Raw genomic sequence first — 27412 nt, forward strand, 5'->3', positions numbered from 1 at the left:
CGCAGAGTCAGACACGACTGAAGTGACTTAGCAGCAGCAGCAGCAGCAGCGGTTTCAAATCAGGGGTCAGTATTTGCCAAAATCATCTCGCATTTTCAGTCGTTATGGCACGCCAGGTCGAGAATGCAGATGCACTTGGTTGTGATTCTTATGCTCTAGAGTTTAATGTATGTTCCAGAGTGCAAGCTAACTAGTGCACCTGTCCTAATTCAATTCTTAGTAAAAGCAGAATGCAAACTCGTGATTTCAACCTCAGAAGTTTCTGCATGCATAATCAGAAGTAGTGGTGCGTACACTCATGAGTGCCAGATCATGAATTGGAGGATAATTGCCACCAAGTGGGGCACAACAGTGGTAAGAAGCATACTTTAGAGTGCAAACTAAGTAGCTGCTGGATGCATACTACAGAGGGTGAGCTCAGTAGCTTCACTGAGTGCATGCTTCACACTATGAGCTAAACAGTACTTGATGGTGTTACATTGACAGTATACCCACTTTAGAGCACTTACTTAGTAGTGGCAGAATACATACTTTGAAAATAAACTCGGTAGACTGATCCTAAAGTGGCAGTGACATATGAGAAGGAGTTCAAATATTCCTCAGTAAATGCCTCCAAATATTTTCAGGATATGGAATAACTTTCACTAAACAAGTTGTATATGCTGGCAGAGGACACTAGATACCCAGAAAGCCCAATCAATTTGTTTCTAATGAGGTAGGAGAAGAGATAAACAAGAATAGAGAAACAAATGATTTAGGGATAGAGACTGATTCTAGAACCAGACATGCAACAATGGTCTGGTTCTGAATTGTAACCCTGCTTGTTTAAATTAGATGCAGTGTACATCATGTGAAATGCCAGACTGGATGAAACACAAGCCTGAATCAAGATTGCTGGGAGAAATAGTAATAACCTCAGAAACACAGATGGCAAAACCCATATAGCAGAAAGTGAAGAGGGACTAAAGAGCCCTCTTGATGAAAGTGAAACAGTAGAGTGAAAAAGCTGGCTTAAAACTAAACATTCTAAAATGAAGATCATGGCATCTGGTCCCATGATTTCATGGCAAGTAGATGGGGAAACAGTGGAAACAGTGAGAGACTTTATTTTCTTGGCTCCAAAATTACTGTAGATGGTGGCTGCAGCATGAAATTAAAAGATACATACTTCTTGGGGAAAAAAAAAGCTATGACCAAATTAGACAGCACATTTAAAAACAGAGACATTACCTTGCCAACAAAAGTCTTTCTAGTCCAAGCTATATTTTTTCCAGTAGTCATGAATGGATGTGAGAGTTGAACTATATAGAAAGCTGAGCCCTGAAAACTTGATGCTTTTGAAGTATGGTGTTGGAGAAGACTATTGAGAGTCCCTTGCACAGCAAGGGAATAAAATCAGTCAGTAAGAAGTTCAGGTCTGAATATTTATTGGAAGGACTGATGCTAAAGCTATAATACCTTGGCTACCTGATGCAAAGAACTGACTCTTGCAAACGACCCCAGTGCTGCAAAAGATTGAAGGCAGGAGGAGAAGCAGATGAGAGAGGGTGAGATTGAGTCCACCACTGACTCAATGGAGATGAGTTTGAGCAAGCTATGGAAGTTGGTGATGGACAGAGGAGTGTGGTGTGCCACAGTTCTTGGGGTTACAAATAGTTGGACTGAGCAACTGAACTGAATTTGTGTTGGGGATAGAAATTAAATGCTGAGTCAGATTGATAAGAAGTCTGGGCTCCCCAAAGCAGAGAAAAGTGTCTGGATTGCTGAGGAAGAGATGGAGGGTTCTGGAATTCTCAAGGAGGAGAAAAGGGCAAAGATGTTTGTTTGCTGGTTGTTTGGTTTTCTCTATATTCCTACATTCTCTATATTCCTTAGTCTTAGTCACATAAAGCGCTACCCCCCCCACCTTTATACATGGAACTGTTGATTACACCGCAAACAAATCAGTTTAAATTCTGTAATTGGGATTATATAGCAACAATGTATCATGCCTGAGGACAATTTCTCCTTCCTGAAAACCTTCTGAGTAATCCTAATATTTTAGAAGGTGTATTATGGGAGTGGGTCTGGTAGGGTCTTTCTATTATTAAATTCTAATCCTGTTATCCTAAAATATAAATTGTGGGACTAGGTCTGGTAAAATTTTCACAAAATTTAGACGTTATTTCGATTTATTATAATGACTATATTAAAATGTGTGTAACTCCCTTGCTTACACTAGCAAGGGGACATTCTCCGGTTCCCTTCTGATGTCCATGTCAGAAGCTTTCTCTGTCCCTTTTCTTACTTATAAAACTGTGCTATGCAAGAGCTCTTGAGTGATCAAGTCAGGTCCCTGATCCTGAAGTTAAATCTTCTTCTTCAGAGATCATGAATATGGAACTATTCATCTTAAGCTATTAGAGAAGGAGAAGTTTCCATACCGCAGGAAACCCTCTCGGAGGTTGATTCAGTGGGCCACTTTGGAATCTCAGACGATAGTATAAGCACCCACTCCCCCTCAAACAAAAATCATCTCAGAATTCAAGCCCAAAAGGCAATTATCAGTGGAGAATTGCCTCACAGTCTCATGTTCAACCACCTTGAGTGGCGGCTATGCACAGAGGCACCCTCTGCTTCTTCAGTCTTTATAATAAAGACTGGGTTTGAATGCCCTGAGGACACTCTGAGAGGACTAATGTGATATAGCAGCCTGAACCACAGAATACTAGAGAGACAAAAATAAAAATAAATAAATAAAGGAATGTTCCCATGGGAAGGCTCTAGAACCACACTGCGACCCCTGACCTGCTCACAGAACAGACTGTACCGTAGTATTTACCAAAGGAGAGCAAGCCAGCTTCCATTATGGCCCTCCCAGGAGGCAAAAATTCAGAATGTTTAAAACCAGAGGCAGAAGACCATAAGCTTTTAGGCCCAGGAGACTGCATCTCCTGCCAAGCTGTGAGCAGACTTATCCACGAGCAGCCCCTAACCATTGCTTCCTGGGATCTGGGACAGTGTATAGATGCCAAGAGTGTCATAACCTGAGATCAGGTCCTCTGAGGAGATGCACAGCTCACCATGGACTGTATCTTTGTGGAATATCTGAGAAGCTGCCCAGATAGAACCTGTGCAGTGCACAAAAATGATGACCCACCAGGGACTATGACACTACAGCGATCCTGAGATCATGAGTGGCTCTCTGGAACATCCTGAAACCTGAGCATCTTGGATATGGGATGTACATGAGACAAAGAGCCTACCCGGGACTAACTTCTAGCAGAACACAAGGACACTTGGCCCTAGGAAGAGCAGGAGATGTATGGCTCACTTGGAACTGGGCTTTCAGAGAACACTCAGGAATCTGAGCAGCTTAGGCCTGAAAGTGCAAGAGACAAAGAACCCACCTGGGACTGTGCCCTGACAGAGAACTGAGGAGTTTGGACTGGTTGGGCCTGGGAAGAGCGGGACATGTATGGCTCACCTAGGACTGAGCCTTCATAGAACACCCGGGAATCTGAGCAGCTTGGACCTGGGAAGTGCCGGAGACATATGGCCAACCTGGGACGGCATGCCTAGCACAGGACGGACCCTGAGTAGCTTGGGCCTGGGAAGTGCATGAGATACATGGCCCACCTGTGACTGTGCCCTCACGAAGCACCCAGGAGCTTGAGTGGTTGGATCTGAGAATTGCACAGCACTTTGGACTTTGGCAGACCCTGTGCTTCCCATTCTTACAAGGACTCCCCACAAATCCCAGCAGTATTTGTTTGCAGTGTTCCTGCCTCTCCACCATACAGCAGAGCAAGTGATCCTGAATAAAGTCTACTGTTACCTCTTCCTATTTCGGCTAAGATTAGACATTGAAGAGACTTGCAAGCTGAGGAGGCCATCCTAAGTAAAGATAAGACAGGAGATCCACTCCAGAAGTGGCAGGTACAACAGATTAAAGTCAAGGAGTAAAATTGCATTTAAGGACAATTGCAGAATTTGAAAAGAAGTGCAAGCAAGAACAAGGGATTGCCTGACACTGAACTGACCCCACAATATTTTTTCTAATTTTTGTGTTCAATTATGTTTTGGTTTATTTTCTATTGTACATTGGGGAGTCCAAATTCTAGTCTATGTTTTAAATTTTGCTTTCTGATATTTGCTATTAGTTTTCTAGCTGCTGCTGCTGCTGCTAAGTCACTTCAGTTGTGTCCGACCCTGTACAACCTGATATGTGGCAGCCCACTAGGCTCGTCTGCCCCTGGGATTTTCCAGGCAAGAATACTGGAGTGGATTGCCATTTTCTTCTCCAGTGCATGAAAGTGAAAAGTGAAAGTGAATTCGATCAGTCATGCCCAACTCTTAGTGACCCCAGGGACTGCAGCCTACCAGGCTCTTCCGTCCATGGGATTTACCAGGCAAGATTACTGGAGTGGGTTGCCATTGCCGTAGCATTAAGACTCTTTTTTAAATATATATTTTCACTCAGGGATTTGATTACAGGCTTGATTGCTCTCTTTCCTTTTGAGTTTCTTTTCTCCTCCTGATCACCTCTATCTAGCTCTCCCTCTTCTTTTCTATATATAACATTGTGAATCTCTGACAGTTCAGGATGTGGATTATTTCATCACTAACATGGGGTTTTGTCTTCTGTGCAATGTTGAAAGAGTAGTCTTGCGGTTACTGAAAGAGGGGGACCAAAAGCCAGACACAGGTAGCTCAGCTCCAGAACTTTGGATCATCATAGAACCCCTGGCCCCAGGGAATAGTGATAGACAAGATTCCATACAAAAGGATGCATGCCTACACTGAAAGCACGCTCCACTGAAGAGCAGCGAGCTCCACTGCAAGACAACTCATGCTCATCTTCCAGCAAAACAGGAACGCACTCAAGAAAATTAAAAGAGAGCCTTCTCAGTTCAGTCACTCAGTTGTCTCTGACTCTTTGCAACTCCATGGAATGCAGCACACCAGGCCTCCCTGTCAGTCACCAACTCGCAAAGTTTACTCAACTCATGGCCAGAGTCAGTGATGCCCTCCAACCATCTCATCCGCTGGCATGCCTTTCTCCTCTGGAACTCAATCTTTCCCAGCATCAGGGTCTTTTCAAATGAGTCAGCTCTTTGCGTCCGGTGGTCAAAGTATTGAAGTTTCAGCTTCAGCATCAGTCCTTCCAATAAATATTCAAGACTGATTTCCATCAGGATGGACTTGTTGAATCTTCTTGCAGTACAAGGGATTTTCAAGAGACTTCTCCAACACTGCAATTCAAAAGCATCAGTTCGTCAATACTCAACTTTCTTTAGTCCAAATCTCACATCCATACATGACTATTAGAAAAATCATAGCTTTGACTAGACAGACCTTTGTCGGAAAAGTAACATCTCTGCTTTTTAATATGCTGTCTAGGTTGGTCATAACTTTCCTTCCAAAGAGTAAGCATCTTTGAATTTCATGGCTGCAGTCACCATCTGTAGTGATTCTGGAGCCCCTCAAAAGACAGTCAAACAGTGATTGCCCATCTATTTGGCATAAATTGATGGGATCAGATGCCATGATCTTAGTTTTCAGAATGTTTTGCTTTAAGCCAACATATTAACTCTCCTCTTTCAATTTCATTAAGTGGCTCTTTAGTTCTTCTTCCCTTTCTTCCATAAGGGTGGTGTCATCTGCATATCTGAGGTTATTTCTCCTGGCAAACTTGATTCCAGCTTGTGCTTCATCCAGCACAGTGTTTTTCACGATGTACTCTGCATAGAAGTTAAATAAGCAGAGTGAAAATATACAGCCTTGACATACTCCATTTCCTGTGTGGAAGCAGTTGTTCATATCCCACTCAAACTGCTGTTTTCTGACCTGCGTAGAGGCTTCTGAAGAGGCAGGTCAGCTGCTCTGATATTCCCATCTCTTTCAGAATTTCCTAGCGATTTTTGTAATGCACACAGTCAAAGTCCTTGGAATAGTCAATAAAGCAGAAGTAGATCTTTTTCTGGAACTCTCTTGCTTTATTGATGATGCAGCAGATGTTAGCCATGTGATGTCTGGTTCCTCTGACTTTTCCAAAACCAGCTTAAACATCTAGAAGTGTATGGTTTATGTATTGCTGAAGCATGGCTTGAAGATTTTTGTGCATTACTCTACTAGGGTATGAGATGAGTGCAATTGTGCAGTAGTTTGAGCATTCTTTGGCATTGCCTTTGTTTCGGATTGGATGAAAACTGAACTTTTCCAGTCCTGAGCCACTGCTGAGTTTTTTGAATTTGCTGATATAGCGAATGAAGCACTTCCATAGCATAATCTTTTAGGATTTGAAATAGCTCAACTGGAGTTCTGTCACTTCCACTTTGTTCATAGTGATGCTTCTTAAGGACCACTTGACTTCACATTCCAAGATGTCTAGATTTAGGTGAGTGATCACATCATCATGATTATTTGGACTATGAAGATCTTTGATGTACAGTTATTCTATGTATTCTTTGCCACCTTTTCTTAATACCTACTGCTTCTGTTAGGTCCATACCACTTCTGTCATTTATTGCACCCAGCTTTGCATGAAATGTCCCCTTGGTATCTCAAATTTTCTTGAAGAAATCTTTAGTCTTTCCCATTCTATTGTTTTGCTTTATTTCTTTCTACTGATCACTGAGGAAGGCTTTCTTATCTCTCCTTGCTATTCTTTGAAACTCTGTGTTCAAATGGGTATATCTTTCCTTCTCTCCTTTGCCTTTCATTTCTCTTCATATCACAGCTAATTGTAAGGCCTCCTCAGGCAGCCATTTTGCCTTTTTGCGTTTCTTTTTTCTTGGGGATGGTCTTGATCCCTGTCTCCTGTACAATGTCATGAACCTCCATCCATAGTTAATCAGCCATTCTATCGGATCTAGTCCCTTAAATTTATTTATCACTTACACTGTATAAGGGATTTGATATAGGTTATTCCTAAAAGGTTTGGCGATTTTCCCTACATTTTTCAATTTGTCTGAATTTGACAATACAGATTTCATAATCTGAGCCACAGTCAGCCTCTGGTATTGCTTTATGCTCTCTAGGACGAGTAAGCATCTTTTAATTTCATGGCTGTAGTCACTACCTTCAGTGATTTTGGAGCCCTCCAAACAATGTCTGCCACCATTTCCACTGTTTTCCCACCTATTTGCCATGAAGTGATGGGACAGGATGCCATCTCAGCTTTCCTAATGTAGAGCTTTAAGCCTCCTTCTTCACTCTCCTCTTTCACTTTCATCAAGAGGCTCTTCAGTTCCTCTTCACTTTCTACCATAAGGGTGGTGTCATCTACATATCTGAAGTTTTTGACAATTCTCCTGGCAGTCTTGATTCCAGTTTGCATTTCCTCCAGCCAAACATTCCTCTGCATAGAAGTTAAATAAGCAGGGTGACAATATATACCCTTGAGGTACTCCTTTTCCTATTTGGATCCAGTCTGTTATTCAATGTCCAGTTCTAACTGTTGCTTCCTGTACTGCATACAGGTTTCTCAACAGGCAAGTCCGGTGGTGTGGTACTACCATCTCTTTCAGAATTTTCCATAGTTTATTTTGATCCATACAGTCAAAGGCTTTGACATACTCAGTAAAGCAGAACTAGATGTTTTTCTGGAACTTGCTTGCTTTTTTTGAAGATCCAGTAGATGTTGGGAATTTGATCTTTGATTCCTCTGTATTTTCTAAAACAAGCTTGAATATCTGGAAGTTCGTGTTTCACATATTGCTGAATCCTGGCTTGGAGAATTTTGAGCATTTCTTTGTTAGCATGTGAGATGAGTGCAATTGCATGGTACTTTGAGCATTCTTTGGCATTGCCTTTTTTGAGATTGGAATGAAAACTGACCATTTCCAACTGAGCCACAGCTGAGATTTTCAAATTTCCTGTCATATTGAGTACATCACTTTCACAGCATCATCTACAAGGATTTGAAATAGGTCAACTAGAATCAAAGCCATAATAGAGCCCCCCAATTCTCTAATGGACATTACACTGACTCTCAGAACAAATGAGATCAACAGCCATCTTCTATAACAACAACAAGTTCTCTCAACTAGAAAACTTTCACAAGCCACTGGTCCCACCACATTCACTTGGAGGAGACTACCCAATTAATAGCAATGATGACCCTCCAGTTTGCAGAAAACAGACCTCAAAGACAGCCATCTAAACAACATGAAAAGGCAGAGACATATCCAGCAGATGAAGGAACCCAATAAAAATCAATAAACCAAAGAAAGAGGAGGAGGTACGAAGTCTACAGGAAAAATAGTTCAGCATAATAATAGTCAAAGTCTTGGAAACAAATAGGTCTACAGATAAATAGACTTTACTCATGGATTGAGAAGATGAAAGTGGTGTTTTAAATGGACCTAGAAGAAATAATGAGTAGTCAATCAATAATGAACAATGAAATAACTGAGATAGGAATCACTCTGGACAACATGAACAGTAGAGTAACTGACACAGAAGAAAGACTAAGTGAGCTGGAAGATAGAATGTTGGAAATAAATGAAGCAGAACAGGAAAAAAAAAAGAACGAGAGAGAGAGAAATGAGGACAATCTCAGAGACCTATGGGACAATGTTAAATGCCCCAATATTTAAATCATAGGTTTCTTGAAGAAAGAAGACAAAAGGAAAGGGCATGAGAAAATATTTGAGGAGGAAATAGTTAAAAACTTCCCTGAAATGGAAAAAAGAATAGACACCTAAGATGAAAAATCTCAGTGTGTCCCATAGGGATAAAACCAAGATAAAGCATGTCAAAACACATATTAATCAAAGTAAAAATAAACAAACAAATAAATATGCACAATGAACAAATATTCAAGGTAACAAAGGAATAACAACAAATGACATAGAAGGGAATCCCCATAAGGATAGCAGCTGATCTTACAATAGAAACTCTTCAGCTTAGAAGGGAATGGCAGGATGTACCTAAAGTGCTGAAAGGCAAAAGCCTAAAGCCAAGATTACTCTATCCACCAAGGATAGTATTCTAATTCCAAAGAGAAAACAAAAGCTTTTCAGACAAACAAAAGAAATTAGTATTCAGAACTACCAAACCAGCACTTCTGGAAATGCTGAAGGATCTTTTCTAGATAGGAAACAGAAAAGCTTATTTTAAAAAAAAGCCACAAAATGTATAGAAAATGGTAACAAGATCATACTTATCAACAACTATCTTAAGCAGAAATGGGCTAAATGCTCCAATAAAAAGACAAAGTCTGTCTGAATGCATACAAGAATATACTGTCTGCAAGAAAACCAACTCATAACTAGGGACACATACAGCCTGAAAGTGATGGCCAGGAAAAAGCTGTTTTGTGAAAATGGAGAGCAAAAATGGGAGGAGCAATACTTATATCAGATAAATGGACTTTAATTAAAGACCGGTATAGGAGACAAAGAAGGTTGCATTGCATAACAATCAAGGTATCAATCAAAGAAGAAGCTATATGCACCCAATATAGGAGCACCTCAATACAAGAGGCAAATTCCAACAACTATTAGAGCAGAAATAGACACTAACCAATAGTATTGTGTGACTGTAATACTTCACTCATAACATGAACAGATCATCCAAACAGAAAATAAAATAAGGAAAACTCAAATTTTAGAAGATACATTAGACCAGTTTGAGCTAATTGATATCTACAGGTCATCCCACCTCAAAAGAACAGATTTCACCTTTCTCTCCATTTTTCTCCTTTTACTCAAGTGTCAATGGAACATTATCTTAGGACAGATCACATCCAAGTTTAGATCACATATAACCTTGATAAACTTCAAGAAATTGTAATATTTTCAAGCATAATTTCTGATAACAATGTTGTTAGATCAGATATCAACAACAGGAAAACAACACCACCAACAACTAGAGAAAACACAGATAATTTGGAGGCTAAACAACATAAAATTCAAATTTGAATTCAACAACAACAAAAAAAAACCTCTGCCAAAATAGTCATAGGTGGAACATATCTCAACATAATGAAAGCCAAATATGACAAAACCACTACAAATATTATTGTCAATAATGAAAAGCTAAAAAAATTTCCTTTAAAATCAGCATTAAGACAATGTGCCCACACTCATCACTACTAGTTCTGGGAATTCTAGCCACAGTTTTCAAAGAAGAAAAAGATATAAAAAGAATCCTTATTTGAAAAGAAGAGGTATAACTGTCTATTTGCACATGCTATTACACAGAAAACACAAGAGATGCCACCAGAAAATTACTGGAGTTAATCAATGAATACAGTAAATGTGCAGGGTATAAAATTAATACACAGAAACCCTCATAATCCTACACATTCACAATGAAAAACCAGAAAGAGAAATAAAGGAACAATCCTGTTCAGCAGTGCAATGAAAGGAATAAAATAACTAGAAATAAATTTGCATAAAGAGACAAAGGGCTTCCCTGATAGCTCAATTGGTAAAGAAACTGCCTGCAATGCAGGAGACTCCTGTGTGATTCCTGGGTCAGGAAGACCCCCTGCAGAAGGGATAGGCTACCCACTATAGTGTTCTTGGGCTTCCCTTGTGGCCCCAGCTGTTGAAGAATCCTCCTGCAATGTGTGAGACCTGCTTTTGATCACTGGATTGGGAAGATCCTCTGGAGAAGGGAAAGGCTACCCATTCCAGTATTCCAGCCTGGAGAATTCAAATTACCATACACTGTATAGTCCAGGGGATTGCAAAGAGTCAGATGTGACTGAGCAACTTTCACTTTCCCAGAAGGATAAAAGGAAGCACTATGGAAAGAAATCAAAACATATATAGATGGAGAAACATATCATGTTCTTGGATTGGACTAATTGATAGAGTTAAAATGAATATACCACCCAAGCAATCAATAGATTCAATACAATACCTCTCAAACTACCAACAATATTTTTCATAAAACTAGAACAAATTATTTTACGATTTGCATGGTAACACATAAGACCTCAAAGAGCCAAAGAAGGTTTGAGAAAGAATGGAACTAGAAGAGTCAAATTTTCTGACTTGAGACTACACTACAAAGATATCAAGGAAGTATGAAACTTGCACAAACATAGAAATATAGACCAATGGAACAAAATATACAGTCCAAAGATAGATTCATGCATCCATTATCTTTGACAATGAAGGCAAAAATGTGCAACAGAAAAAGACATTTTCTTCAAAAAGTGTTACTGGGAAAACTGGACAGCTATGTGTAGAAATTAGAACACTATCTAACATCATGTTCAAAAATAAACTCAAAATGGATTACAGATGTAAATGTAAGATCAGAAAATATAAAACCCTTAGAGTAAAACATAGGTATAACCACCACAAAATAAATCACAGCAAGATCTTCTATGGCCCATTGCCTATACAAAATAAAAATAAATTTTAAAGAAGGAACCCAATTAAACTCTATAGCTTTTGTACAATGAAGGGAACTATAATTAAGGTGAATATGTAGCTTCAGAATTGCGAGAAAATAATAGCAACTCTGAGTGAACTCCGGGAGTTGGCGATGGACAGGGAGGCCTGGCATGCTGCAATTCATGGCGTCGCAAAGAGACGGACACGACTGAGCGACTGAACTGAACTGAACTGAATAGCAACTGAAAAGCTAACAAAAAATTCGTCTCCAAAATATGGAAGCTGCTCACGCATCTCAATACTCAGCTACAAATACTATTCAGTTAAACAAACCACCAATCAAAACATAGGTAAAAGCCCTCTGCAAAGAAGATATACAGATTACTAAGAGACACAGAAACGTTGCTCAGCATCACTCAGTATAAGAGAAATGCAAATCAAAACCACATTGAGGTATCATTTCACACTGATCAGACTGGCCATCATTAAAATGTCTACAATATAACTGCTGGAGAGGGTGTGGAGAAAAGGGAAACTTTTTACACTGTGGATGGGAATGCAAACTGGTACAACCATTATGGAGACTCCTTAGAAAGTTGGAAAGAGAAATACCATATGATCCAGCGATCCCGCTCTTAGGCATGAACTTCAAGGGAACGAGAATGGTAAGAAACACAGTACTCCAATGTTTATTGAAGCACTGTTTGCAATACCTAGGATGTGAAAGTGACCAGGAGGTCCATCAGCAGATGAATGGTTAAGGAAGTTTTGCTACATATACATATGAAATATTACTCAGGTATAAGAAGTCATGCATTAGAGTCAGTTCTAATGAGTGGGAAGAGCACAAAACCTATTATACAGAATGAAGGAACTAAGAAAGAGAGAGACAAAATGTATATTAACTCACATATGTGGAACTTAGAAAGATGGGCTCTACGCAGGCAAGGAGAAGAGACAAGGATCTCAAGAACAGACGTTTGACTTAGTGGGAGAAGGTGAAGGTGGGATGATTTGAGAAAAGCGCATTTAAATGGGTATGGTACCATATGTAAAAAAGAGAAGACCAGTGTGAGGTTTTACAACATGGGTGATATGGGATACCCATGTCACAACTTCTGAACTTGCAATCTAATGCATGCATCAGCCACCAATGAGCCCTCATTCTAGTGCACGTCATGCACATTCTGAGCTTGCAGCCTCCAGCTGTCGTTTTACCCCTTCTGACATCACGATCCAGGGTAGGCTGTGGTAAATGCTGAATTTGCACTTTAGGGGAGGCATCACAAACTTACTAAGCCCGCATTCTAGTGCAAACATGCTGCGTCTTGAACCGGAACTCTGGAGCAGGCATCTTGCCACTGATAATACTGTTCATCATCAGCTAGTGTTTCACTGTCATGACATGTTTTCATTGCTTCTTCATCCCTGGTCATAACTCTGTGTTGTTTACCACCATCCAGTGTTTCTTTCAGTTCTGTAACCTGTTTCGAGTGCTTGTTCAACTCACTCCAGGACTAACATATCTAGTATTCAGTGCTGTGACAGGTTCAGTATTTCTTCATCCTCCCCTAGTTAAGCACAACAGTAGTTTACCACCCTTAGTGTTTCATTTTGTGACATGCGTCTATCCACTCCAGGTCTAACACACTCAGTAGATTATCATCATCCAATGTTTTAACTGTGGAACATCCCGCAAGTCTTCTTCATGCACCCCATGTCAAACGTACCCAGTAGCTTATCACTATCCCATGTTTCAGTGCAGAGAGATGATTCAAGCGTTTCTTCATTTTCTCCAGGTAAAGCACACTCAGCAGTTTGTCACCAGTGTTTCACCTGTGATGTGATTCTTCTTAATTTATTTAGTTGGCTGTGTTGGGTCTTAGTTGTGTCACGTAAGATAGTTCTTGAGACAAGCCAACTCTAACCATGGCATGAAGTCTCTGGAGTGTGAGAACTTCAGTATTTGCAGCTATGCAGGTTTAGTTACTCTGTAGCATATGGGATGTTAGTTTCCCAATCAGGGATTGAACCTTCATCCCCTACACTACAAGGTGGATGCTTAACCGCTGGACCACCAGGAGAGGCCCTGTGACATGCTCTAAGTGCCTGCTTTTACACCTCATATGAAAGAGACACATTGCTTGATGGGAACATATCAGCATCCAGGGTTGCAAAGATTGGACATGCTTCAGGAACTTCTTCATCCACACTGGTCAAATACAAGCAGGTGTTTATCACAATGTAGTGCCATTCCATGTGCTTCTTCATTGATTACTGGCTGAACGTATCCAGTAGATTATCATCGTCTACTGCTTCAGTGCAGTGACACCTCGAGTTATTCTTCATGCACCCTGGGTCAAACACATCCTGTTGTGTATCTCCATCCAGTGTTGCACTGCTGTGACATGCTTTCAGTGTTTCTCCATCCACCCAGGTCAAACATACTAAGTCGCTTATTATCCACACTTCAGAGAGGAGGTTCAGCCACATCTTTCTCCACCCCAGGTAAAATAGCCTCACCAGCTTATCACTTCCTGCTTTTCACTTCTGTCACAAGTTCAAGTACATCTTTTTCAAACACACCAGCAGTTTATCACCATCCAGCACTTCCAAGCTGTGACACAAACTGCTGTATCATCCAGAATGGAAAAATACATTTGGTACTTTACTAAAGTCAGTGTTTCAGTGCTATGACGTGATTCAAGTGCCTATTCATCCACTCTCTGCAAAAACACACTCTGTAGTTTATCACCATGCAGTGCTCAGTGCCTTGACAGAGGACATGCTCCGAATGCTTCTTTGTCCACCTGGTGTCAAATACTCAATAGTTTTCCAACATCTGTATCTCAGTACTGTGAATCACTGTGTATGCTCCTTTGTCAATCCTGGCCCGTCACTCCTTGGAGTTTACCACCCTTCAGTGCTTCAGTGCTGTAATGTGCTTCATGTGCTTCATCTTCTCCTGTAAAACATACTCATTAGTGTATCATCATCCAATATTCAGTACAGTGATATGCTTCAAGTGCTTAATGGTCCACATCAGTTGAACATTCCCAGCATTCTATCATTAGCCAAGGTTTCAGGGCCGTAACTTGCGGCATATACTAGGTGTTTGTTTGACCCCCAGAGGTGAAACTCAACAAGTGTTTTATCACCATTCATTCTATCAGTGCTGTGACATACTACAGTGCTTCTTAACTACTGGGTTAATACACACATCCATTCTTCCAGTGCTGATTAATGCACAAGTGCTTCCTCAACTATCCTCTTTCAAATACATACGGTAGTTTATCAACATCCAGTGTTTAAGTGGTGTGACACACTTCAGATGCTTCTTTATTTACCTGATTGATGTTTTTCAGTCACACAGTCATGTCTACCTCTTTGAAACCCCATGAACTGCAGCACACCAGGTTTCCCTGTCCTTCACTATCTCCTGCAATTTGCTCAAATTTGTGCATATTGAGACAGTTATGCCAGCACTCAACCATCTTATTCACTGTCACACCCATCCCCACCTGCTTACAATCTTACTCAGCATTAGTCTTTTCTAATGATTTGGCTCTTTGCATCAGGTGGCCACAGTATGGTAACTTCAGCATCAATCCTTCCAATGAGTAGTCAGTGCTGATTTCCTTTAGGACTGACTGCTTTGATCCCTTTGCCGTTCAAGGGACGCAAGAGTCTTCTCCAGCACTACAGTTCTAAAACATCGATTATTTGGCATTCCACCTTCTTTATAGTTCAGATCCCACATCCATGCACAGCTATTGGAAAAACCATACCTTGACTTTTGCCAGCAGAGGGATGTCTCTGGTTTCATACGCTGTCTAGGTGTGTCATAGATTTTCCTGCAAGAAACAAGTGTCTTTTAAATTCATGTGTGCAGTCACCATGTACAGTGATTTTGGAACTCATGAAAATAAAAATCTTTCACAGTTTCCATTGTGTCCTGATTTATTTGCTATCAAGAGGTAGGACTGGATGACACGATCTTAATTTATTGAATGTCGAGGTTTAAGTCAACTTTTTAAATCTCCACTTTCATCTCAGCAAAGAGCTAAAATCCCTCGTCTGCTTTCTGTCATGTGCATGTCTGAGTTTATTTATATTTCTCCCAGCAATTTCAATTCAAGTTTGCACTTCATCCAGTCTGACATTTTGCATGATATACTGTGCATGTAAGTTAAATAAGTGGCGTGACAACAAGACAGCCTGGACATACTCCGTTACCAATTCTGAACAACTCCATTGTTCCTGTCTGATTCTGTTACTTCGTGACCTGCATACAGGTTTCTCAGGAGCCAGGTAATGTGGTCTAGTATACCCATTTCTTTAAGAAGTTTCCACAGTTTCTGTGACCCCTGCAGTCAAAGGCTTTTAGCATAGTGAATGAAGCAGAAGTAGATCATTTTCTGGAATTCCCTGCTTTTCTATGATACAATGAATGTTTGCAATTTGATCTGTGGTTCTTCTGCCTTTCATAATCCAATTTGTACATTTGAAAGTTCTCAGTTCACATACTGTTGAAACCTAGATGGAGGCATTTTGACCATTACCCAGCCAGCATATGAAATGAGAACGACTGTGCAGTAGTTTGAGCATGCCTTCACAATGTCCCTTTTTGGGATCAGAGTGAATCTTACCATTTCCTGTCCTGTGGTAATTGATGAGTTTTCCAAATTTTGTGGCACATTGAGTGCAACATTTTAACAGCATTATCTTTAACAATTTGAAATAGCTGAGCTTCAAGTCTATCATCTCGACTAGCATTGTTTATGGTAATTCTTCCTAAGATCCACTTGACTTCACACCCTAGGTTGTCTGCTCTATGTGAGTGATCACACCATTATGGTTATATAGGTGATTAAGCAGACAAGGCGATGGGACCCCACTCCAATATTCTCGCCTGGAAAATCCCATGGACAGAGAAGCCTGGTAGTGTGCTGTCCATGGGGTCGTGAAGAGCTGGACATGAGAGAAGCAACATAGCAGCAGCAGCAGCAGCGGCAGCAGGTGATTAAGACCTTGCTTTGGTACAGCTCTTCTCTTATACTCTTGCCAGCACTTCATCACATTTTCTCCTTCTGCTAGGTTCATACCACTTCTGTCCTGGATTGTGCCCATGTCTGCATGAAATATTCCCTTGGAGTCTCTCAGTTTCTTGGCAAAATTTCTCTTCTTTCATATTCTATTGTTCCCTCTATTTCTTATTGGCATTAAATACGCACAATATTATATCCCCATCCAGTGTTTAAGTTTAGAAATGCTTCAAGTGGTTTTTAATCCACTCCAGAAGAAACTAATGTGACAGCTATCACCATCCATTTTTTCTGTATTGTGACATGTTTTGAGCCTCCTCCATTCCCTCCAGGTAAAACACACCCTGTAAATTATCATCATTCGTTGATGCTGTGCTAGTACAGGCTTGAAGTGTCCCTTTGTCTCATTTAGTCAAACACTCCCTGTCGTTTACCACTATCCATTGTTCCAGTACTGTGGCATGCCTCATGTACTTCTTTATCCTCTCCAAATAAAATATGGTAGGTAGCTTATCACAATTCCTGTTTCGGTTCTGTGATGAGTTTAAAATCCTTCTTTAGTCCATTCTGAATAAAACACATTCAGAAGTTTACCATGGTCCCATGTTTTAATCTGTGCCATGCTTTCAGTTTCTCCTCATTCATCATGCATCAAACAAACCCCATAGCTTATCATCATCCAGTGTTTCAATGCTGTTTCCTGCTCAACTGCTTCTTCATTCTCTGCAGAAAATACGTAACTCATAATTTATCACAATCCAGTGTGTTAATTCTGGTATATGCTTCAAAAGATCCTTTGTCCACTCAAGGTTGAGCACACTCTTAGTTTATCACCATCCATTGATACAGGGCTAGTATATACTTTCATTGATTTTTCAACTACCACAGCTCATCATACACAATGATTTACCATGATCCAGTTTCAGTGTTGTGACAGGCTCCTTATGCTTCTTTCTATATACAAGATCAAACACAGACCATTTGAAGTGTGAACATACAGTGTTTCAGTCATGAAACCCACTTCGAGTGGTTCTTCACTTACTCCACAACAAATACACCATATAGGTTATCAACATGCATTGTTTTAATGTTGTAGCACATACTAATGGCTGCTTTACTAACTCCAAGTCAAACACATTCAGTGTTTTACCACTATCTTGGGTTTCAGAATAGTGGCATGCTTCAAGAGCTCCTGAAACTACTCAAGGTCAAAGGCACTCCGTAGATTTGTTGTTGCTGGCTGTTACTTGTTCAGTCACTCAGTCATCTCCAACTCTTCATAATCCCATGGACTGCAGTATATCACACCTTCTTGCCCTTGACCAACTCCCAGAGCTTGTTCAAACTCAAATCCACTGGGTTGGTGATGCCATCTAAGTAGCTGGTCCTCCATCGTCCCCTTCTTCTGCTCCAATCTTTTGCAGCATCAGAGTCTTTGCCAGTGAGTTGGCTCTTCACATCAGATAGCCATAATATTGGAGCTTCTGCCTCAGCATCAGCCCCTCCAGTGAATTTTCAGGATTGATTTCCTTTAGAGTTGACTGGATTGATTTCCTTGCAGCCCAAGGGACTCAAAGAGTCTTCTCCAAGACTGTGGTTCAAAAGCATCAATTCCTTAATGTTCAGCCTCCTTTATGGTCTAACTTACATTGTCACATGACTGCTTAAAAAAACACAAATATAGCTCTGACTATATGGACGCTTCTTGGCAAAGGCATGTCTCTGCTCTTTAACATGCAGTCTAGGTTTGTCACTGCTTTTCTTCCAAGAAACAAGTGTCATTTAATTTCATAGCTGCAGTCATCACCTGCCATGATTTCGGAGTCCGACAAAACAGAAGTCTGTCACTGTTACCATTGTTTTCCCATCTATTTGCCATGAAATAATAGGACCAGATGTCAGGATCTTAGTTTTTTGAATGTTGCATCTTAAGCCAGCTTTTTCACTCTCCTCTTTCACCTGCATCAAGAGGTTCTTTAGTTATTCTTTGTTTTATGCTATATCGGTGGTGTCATCTGCATATTTGAAGTTATTTATATTTCTATTTTTCTCTTAATTTCAGCTTGTGTATCATCCAGCCCAGCATTTTCCAAGATGTGCTCTGCACATAAGTTAAATCAACAGGGTGACAAATATAGTAGTTTCCCCCCCTCTCCCCAATTTCAAAGCATCTCTTCTTCTTTATCTGGTTCTCACTGGTTGTTTCTTGACCTGGATACAGGTCTCTCAGGAGGCATGTAGGTAGTCTGGTATTTCAATATCTTTAAGAATTTTCTGCAGCTTGTTATGATCCACACAGTGCATTTTTATCATAATCAATAAAGCAGAAATAGGATATATATATATATATATATATATATATATATATATATATATATATATATATACACACAATATTCTTGCTTTTTCCATGATGACCATCATGATGACCATGTGTACAGTCTTCTCTTCTGTTGTTGGAAGAGGGTGTTTGCTATGACCAGTGCATTTTCTTGGCAAAACTCTATTAGCCTTTGCCTTACTTCATTTCATTTGGTATTCCAAGGCCAAATTTTCCTGTTACCCCAAGTGTTTCTTGACTTCCTACTTTTGCATTCCATTCCCCTACAGTGAAAAGGGCACCTTTTTTGTGGTGTTAGTTCTAAAAGGTCTTGCAGGTCTTCATAGAACCAGTGAATTTCAGCTTCTTCAGGATTACTGGTTGGGGCATAGACTTGGGTTACTGCGATATTGAATGGTATGCCTTGGAAACGAAGAGAGATCATTCTGTCATTTTTGAGATTGCATCCAAGCATTGCATTTCAGACTCTTTTGTTGACCCTGATGGCTACTCCATTTCTTCTAAGGGATTCCTGCCCACAGTAGTAGATATAATGTTAATCTGAGTTAAATTCACCCATTGCTGTCCATTTTAGTTCAGTGATTCCTCGAACGTCGAAGTTCACTCTTGCCATCTCCTGTTTGACCACTTCCAATTTGCCTTGATTAGTGGACCTAACATTTCAGGTTCTATGCAATATTGCTCTTTACAGCATCAGACTTTGCTTCTATCACCAGCCACATCTCCAAGTGAGTATGGTTTTTGCTTTGGCTCCATCCCTTCATTCTTTCTAGAGTTATTTCTCCACTGATCTCTGGTAGCATATTGAACACCTATAGACCTGGGGAATTCCTCTTTCAGTATCCTATCATTTTGCCTTTTCATGCTGTACATGGGGTTCTTGAGGCAAGAATACTGAAGTGGCTTGCCGTTCCTTTCTCCAGTCGACCACATTCTGTCAGACCTCTCCACCATGATTCACCCATCTTGGGTGGCCCCACAGAACATGGCTTAGTTTGATTGAGTTAGATATGGCTGTGGTCCATATGATTAGATTGACTAGTTGCCAGGAGCATGCATGGGAGATCTCACTCATGGCAAAGGTCATGAGGAAGAGACCTGACAGGCAAAGGTGGATCAGGACTTGAGGGACACCCTGACCAAATCCATGACAAGGTCATGTGAAAGAGGCCTTATGGGCAAGGCGGATCAGGACTCAAAGTGTCCCCTGGATCTGCTCGAGTATCCACCCTGGAAACCAAAATCTGTATGTTATACTACACTCTTCTGACATTAACAGGGACTATCCCTGATCATCTTTCTCTGGAAAAATAACTTAGAACTCAAGTTAATAGTCTCCTGCATATAAAAGGAGTGTCTCAGCTCAAAATTCTCTGATGGTAGTCTAGCTTGTGTGACAGGTATATCGCTCTTGCTACTATACACATGATTGTTCACAAACTCTCAAGCATAAACAGCAGAGTGTTTGAAGTATTTTGAAAGTCTTAGTTAGCATAGGGCTTTTCTAAAGATAAAAATCATGTTGGTGAAGGGTTTCATTGCTGAGTTAACGATTGCCTCCAGGCCTCCATACCCTTAGGCACCTGGGAGTATGTTAATCAATGTAATTGGAATGTAGAAAAACAAATATAGTAGTTTTGATGTTAGCAGTACTAGACTTTTGAGTTAATGAATTTTCTCTTTGTTATAAATCCCTGTACTCCTCTTTCTTTGTTATAAATTCTTGTATCCTTGCTATGTAAGAATGCAACTTTATCACTATCTTATGACTAAGCAGATCTTAAGGGAAAACAAGTTTTCTGATTGACTAACCTTTATCAATAGAAAGAAAGATGGGGCCATAAAATGTTAATCGGTTTCCAGACCAGAAAATATTGTAAACAAATGTAAGACCCTTGTAAGTATAAAGGTATGCAAAGAACACTCTGTCTTTAGATAAGGATCAGAGCAGCTGACCCTGCATGACTTTGCTTCTTACATTTATCTCTATGTACAACTTACAGTATAAAAGCTTCTCTGAAAAATAAAGAGATAGATCAGTTCCACAAAAGCTTGGTTCCCCCCATGTTGCTCTTTCTATCTTCTTCTTTCTTTCTTTCTTTCTTTCTTTCTTTCTTTCTTTCTTTCTTTCTTTCTTTCTTTCTTTCTTTCTTTCTTTCTTTCTCTTTCTCTTTCTCTCTTTCTTTCTTTCTTTCTTTCTTTCTTTCTTTCTTTCTTTCTTTCTTTCTTTCTTTCTTTCTTTCTTTCTTTCTTTCTTTCTTTCTTTCTTTCTCTTATTCTCTTTTTCAGGCTGATCCCTTGGAGCACAGGGGCCCTCCATGTTCACTTATTTGCCTGGGCTTCTAAGACCTGAACGGTGCTATGCATCTTCACTCCCTCCAGAGATTTGGAGGGCGCCTGTGGCCTATGTGAACAGTGCAAGTCCCTTGTCTTGAGGCTTTATTGGCTTTCTGTGTAAACCAAGGAATATCTGCCTCTTCTCTATTCCTCTCTCTCTTTCCTTATTGCCAACATAGTTCCTCCTGAGGGAATCCCTGAATCTAATCGGGACTGGACCCTGCTACCTAGTTTTCTGTGATTATGATTTCAGTGTGTGCCCTCTGATGCCCTCTTGCAACACCTACCACCTTACTTGGGTTTCTCTTACCTTGAACGTGGGGTATCTCTTCACAGCTGCTCCAGCAAAGTTCAGTCCCTGCTCCTTACCTTGGACAAAGTGTATCTCCTCACAGCCACCCCTTCTGACCTTGAAAATGGAGTAGCTCCTCTTGGCCATCCTGCACCTGCACATAGAGGGAATCTATTATATTCTTTCCCATTTTTTTATCCTTACGTTTTTTCTTTTTCTTTTTCCATTATGACTCCTTTTAAAGGACACAGTACATTTTCTGCTATGAATTTATATCAGGGCTTCCATGTGGCTCAGTTGGTAAAGAATCTGCTTGCAATGAGTATAATGTGGATTCGATCCTGGGTTGGGAAGATCTGGAGAAGGGAAAGGCAACCCATTCCAGTAATCTTGCCTGCATAATTCCATGAACAGAGGGGTCTAGTGGGCCAGATTTCATTAAATCGAAAAGAGTTGGAAACAACTGAGCAATTTTCACTTTTCAATTTATGTTATTATTATTATTATTATTTTTGCTTTTCCTGTCTTATTTGTGTGGTGGACAGATATTTCTTCCTCTTGTTTTCTCCCCTTGACTCCTTCTTGCCTTTCTTAGTGTTGTTTGTGTTGGGGGGTGGGTGGGCACAGGCTTCTGTAGGTCTTGTGTGTCCTCATGTCAAAGGGTCCAGCGTGGGTGCCGTGGAGCCTGGGCTGTTGAACCCACAGGGAGCTTCCACCCAGTGACTTCCTGAAAAGAAAGTGAGGCTGGACTCTGCAGGAACACAACTGCCGCCTGCCTCCCCATCCCACCCCCCCACCCCGCCCACCCAAGACCACAATCTGGACCCAGGTTCTGTAATCCATGTGACCAGTGACCCTGGAGACCCTGTTTCGAAAAGTAGGGCATCAACTGTGACAGCACCAACACTGTTGACTTCACAGTGAATGATGTGGCCCTCAGTTGGGTGTCCTCAGTTCCTGCCCAGCCCCTGAGCAGGAGGCCACCCTCTGTGCCCAGCACTGGTGACCGACTGTGTGCAGGTGCTGAGTATCATGAAGCAGCTGGATAATGGCATGATAACTTGCAGATGGTGTACATGGAGGAGGGCACTGAGAAAAACCTGAACTCTGGACACATGGTGTACATGATGGCCCTCATGGAGGTGGGGGTGGGGGCAGGAGGCACAGAGAGGGGGTCTGCCAGCCAGGGACACCCACGTCTGGTCCAGGCAGGATGGTGAGGGCCTCTGAGGGGATTAGCACAAGTCCATTCAGATGGACATATGGTCACTACAGGTAGGAGAGGCTAAACTTTAAGGGGACAACACAGGTCCACTCCCGTTAAAAGACAGTGACCTCTAAAGGGATGGACACATGTCAAATCCAGGCAGGAGAAGACTGACCTCTGGCATCAGTCACTTAGAATTCCTGACCAATGTGCGTTTCTGAACTCATACCTGTACCCCTGGCCTCTGCAGTGTCTCGCAGAATTTGGCTATTCCAGGTCCCTGACATATATTTTCCTATGTCCAATTTTGGGATGTCCAATCCATTCTCTCAGCTGCTAGCCAAGTCACTTAATGTCTCACTCTGGCCTTGGCCCCCAGTGCCCCCACCACAGAACCTAATGACCCTTGGGGTAGGGAGGTTCTGTCCTGGGCCTCAGTGTGCATGTACTCTGCTGGCCTTGCATGCTCCCTGGAGTACAGACTTCACAGAATATTATAAGCACTGATCTCTGCTGCTGTGCACACACACATGCATATCCGTGTACACATAGACCCTGAACATATGCACACCTGCGTGTGCACCTGTACCTCCTGGAGCATGTACACACACACACACACACACACACACGCCAGCATACCAGAGCAATGCCACGGCTCCCCACTGCCTCTTAGGAGAAGCTGGGTCCCTTGTGAACAGGTGCCATGCTTTACGTCTTTTTGTGTCAGGACCACCCCCCCACACAACCTATCTGTATAGTGGCTGTGATGAGGGAAGTCTCCACCCATGCCCCTCTGTCTCTCACTACAAGGCGCTTCTCCACCCCCACCCAGAACACCCTCATGGAGATCACAGAGAGGCTGGAGAACCACCCTCAGGAGGTGGTTATCCTGGCTTGCAGGAACTTTGATGGCATGATGGAGGACCTCCACAAGTACCTGATGGGCTGCATCAAGAACATCTCTGGGGACATGTTGTGTCCCTGTGAGGTAAGCAGGGGCCACAGGCTTCCCATGCTCATGGCAATGGGGGCGATTGAAGCACTAGGCATCACTGTAATCAATCTATCTGCTCGGTGTATGAGGATGGTTCAGGCACTGGGTGACGCCACTCACAGAACCCCAGTAATCTACCCGCTACTGTCTCCACACAAACACCCCATTAACCAGCCCATCACTGTTCACAGGCAACCCCAATAATTCACCCTGCCCAGTCTCTATTCAGACACCCCCAAAATCCATCAATCATGCCTCAAGATGCCCCAGTAATTCACCCACCATTTCCTATCAGAAACCCCAATAATCCACCTATCTCTTTCCACTCAGGCACCACAATAATCGACCCACCACTGCTCAAGACACTCAAGTAATCTATCCACCACTGTCTCCACTCAAACACCCCCAAATCTACTAATCACTGCTTCAGACACCCCAGTAACCCACCCATCACCATCTCTACCCAGACACCCCAGTAATCTACCCACTAGTGTCTCTACTCACTCATGCCAGTAACCCACCCATGACTGTCTCTTCTCACAGAGAACCCAATAACCAGCTCATCACTGCTCATAGACACCCTAATAATATACACTTCACTGTAGATTCTCGGACTCCCCCCAGTAACTGACACATCATGTCACAAGGCATCCCAGTAACTCTGTACACATGTCTCATGGGCACCCAGATGATTCTCCCCACAGCCCGATGTGCTGACTCTGCACCAGCTGTGGTCCCAGGGACTGCAGGTCATCCTGTTGTACAAGGACAAGGCATCCATGAGTCAGCATGCAGAACTGTGACCCTGATCCCCTACTTATGGGGGAATCAGGTGAAGCCCAGAGACCTCATCCACTACCTGGAGCTCATGAAGAGCTGCAGCCACCCAGATAGGTGCTGCCTTCACACCAGGATACCTGGTCACAAGCATGTTTTAGCGCATGGGGCTAGCTTTGGGTCAAGTGGAGAGATGGAAGAGGACGTATTAGGGGACACTATAGTATTCACCACATGGGGAGTAGGGTGTGGACATCTTTAGGGGCATTACTTTGTCCAACACAGGAGGTCAGGATGCAGACAGGTCGTAAACATCCGTGTGGACATTGTGGTATCCACCACATGAGGCCAGGATGTGGACATCTTTGGGGTCACTGTCTAGCCCTCCTGCCTTCTGTAACAGGAGAAATTCATGTGTCAATATCCCTGTGAGCCAATGATTCTGAACTTCGGTCTGTCAGACATGTGAATCTCTGAACATTGTGGAGGCCAGAGTCTGATAGGGTGATGGCACAGCTTGGTGACTGCATGGGCAGGTGACCCCATGGGTTACTGGACACATGGGTGGAAAGCCGTGTGGGTTATTGATCATGTGGGTGGGTGACTGTGTAGGTGGGTGACTGGTTTGAGTTGCTGACTGCAGGGTGGGTTACCATGTGAGTTGCTGATCCAGTGAGTGTGTGACCACTTGGGCGAGCAATGGTGTAAGTGGCTAATCATGTGGACAGGTGACCGCATGACCTTGCAGGTTAGTGACCCCATGGGTGGTTGACCACATGGGTTGGTGACCAAGTGGAGGGTTCACCGCATGGGGTAGAGACCCCGTGGGTGGGTGACCATGTGCGTCGGTGACCACATGGTTTGGTTGGCCACATAACTCCATGGGTTAGTAACTGCACACATGGGTGGCTGACCCCACAGCCAGCACCATGAACAGGCAGCCCCGCTCTTGTCCCAGGCAGGCTCTTCCTGGCCTGCATCAACCTCACAGAAAACCTGGAGTTTTTTGTCATTCACCTGGTCTGATCCCTGGAGAAACTGACCCAGTGGGGTCTCCCGTACCTTTGCACATTGGTGTGGCACGAGCACTCAGGATTGGCCCCTGGCTGTACCAACACCACCACAGGCGAATTCATCTGAGCCGATGGGTTTCTTGACGTTGTCATCAGGTTAAACCTGAAGCTATTTTGGGACTGACGGATGGCACGTGTGTGGAGCTGGCATTGCAGAGGCTGTGTCTCAGTCACATCCTGTGACATTACCGGCCTGAACCGGACGCTGCCTGGGGGCTGATGGCCCACGCACTGCGGAGCTGAGCATTGCAGAGGCCACTCCTGGTTCACATCCTGAGACGTCACTGTGCTGAACCAGAAGCTGCATGGGGTCTGAGAGACGGCAAATAGATGGAACTGGGTATCACTGAGACTGTGTCTCAGCCATGTCCTGTGACGTCACCGGCCTGAACAAAAAGCTGCCTCGGGCTTCAGGATGATGTGTTTAGCTGGGCATTGGGAGGCTATTCTCAGCCCAGTCCTGAGGGGCTGGTCATCTGTCAGCCCATCCACTGAAGTCAGTTAATGCTGAGATGGGGCCACGTGGCATGGTGCATGGTCCCCTCAGTCCTCCGTGTGTGTCTCGGTGAATGTAGGGTGTGAGGTGATTAAAGGTGAGTACTTTATTTGTACAATCACATCCTTAGGGAGACACACTTAGTTCTCTGGTCTGTGGCTTCTCCATGGGAGAGGCTGGGGTGTCCCCTCCCCCTGGGCACTTAGAGTACCAGATGGTGACCCACAGCTGGGTAGAGGAGGAGGCATTATTACATAGTGTCCCTAGGAGGGGACTGAGTGCATAGCAATCCTTCTAAGAAATCCCTTTTATTAGACAAGGGGCTTCCCTAGTGGCTCACTTAAGAAGGCCTTCTTATCTTTCCTTGCTATTCTTTGGAACTCTGCATTCAGGCGGCTGTATCTTTTTGTGTCTCCCTTGCCCTCCTCTTTTCTTCTCAACTGTTTGTAAGGCCTCCTGAGACAACCACTTTGCCTTTTTGCATTTCTTTTTCTTGTGGATGGTTTTGATCACCACCTCTTGTGTGATGTTAGGAACCTCCATCCATAGTTCTGGTACTCTGTGTGCCAATTCTAAACCTTGAATCCATTTGTCACGTCCAGTGTATACTCACAAGGGATTTGTAAAGCAAAGAAACAGAGGGAAACAATAGAATGGGAAAGACTAGAGATCTTTTCAAGAAAATGCAAAATGCCAAGGGAACATTTCATGCAAAGACAGGCACAATAAAGGACAGAAATGTTAGGGGCCTAAATAAAGCATAAGAGATTAAGAAGTGGTAGCAAGAATACACAGAACTGTTAAAAAAAAAATCTTAATAACCTGGATAAGCACGATGGTGTGATCACTCACCTAGAGCCAGACATCCTTAGGGGCCTAACTAAAGCATAAGAGATTAAGAAGTGGTAGCAAGAATACACAGAACTGTTAAAAAAAAAAATCTTAATAACCTGGATAAGCACGATGGTGTGATCACTCACCTAGAGCCAGACATCCTGGAGTGCAGAGTCAAGTGGGCCTTAGGAAGAAGCAGTACAAACAAAGCTAGTGGAGGTGATTAAATTCCAGCTGAGTTACTGCAAATACTAAAATATAGTACTGTTCAAGTGTTGCAATCAATAGTCAGCCAGTTTGGAAAACTTGGCAGTGGCAACAGGACTGGAAAGGGTCAGTTTTCATTTCAATCCCTAAGAAGGGAAATGCCAAGCAATGTTCAAACTATTGCACAACTGCACACATTCCACATACTAGCAAGGTAATGCTCAAAATCCTTCAAGCTAGGCTTCAACAGTATGTGACCCAAGAAGTTCACAATCCACACATTCAAACAGTTGATTCTGAATGCACAGTGATGCCACAAAGATGGTCAAGGCAAAGACACACAATGTGATTTTATTTGTGTCTAAATCAGTGAAACAAAATATTCACTGCAAGGTACAAACTATTTTAGCATGAAAAAATTATATTTGAATATGAAATATCTGCTGAAATTGCAAAATGTTTAAAGTGAG

At 42.3% G+C, this 27412-nt stretch overlaps 1 pseudogene; it reads left to right on the forward strand.

The window, feature by feature from the left end:
• The window catches only part of LOC138929715 (PI-PLC X domain-containing protein 1-like), a 30018-nt pseudogene extending 4489 nt beyond the window's left edge, over nucleotides 1-25529 (forward strand).
• Nucleotides 25530-27412: the final 1883 nt, after the last annotated feature.

Source organism: Ovis canadensis, chromosome Y (assembly GCF_042477335.2).
Source record: "Ovis canadensis isolate MfBH-ARS-UI-01 breed Bighorn chromosome Y, ARS-UI_OviCan_v2, whole genome shotgun sequence".
Lineage (NCBI taxonomy): Eukaryota > Metazoa > Chordata > Mammalia > Artiodactyla > Bovidae > Ovis > Ovis canadensis.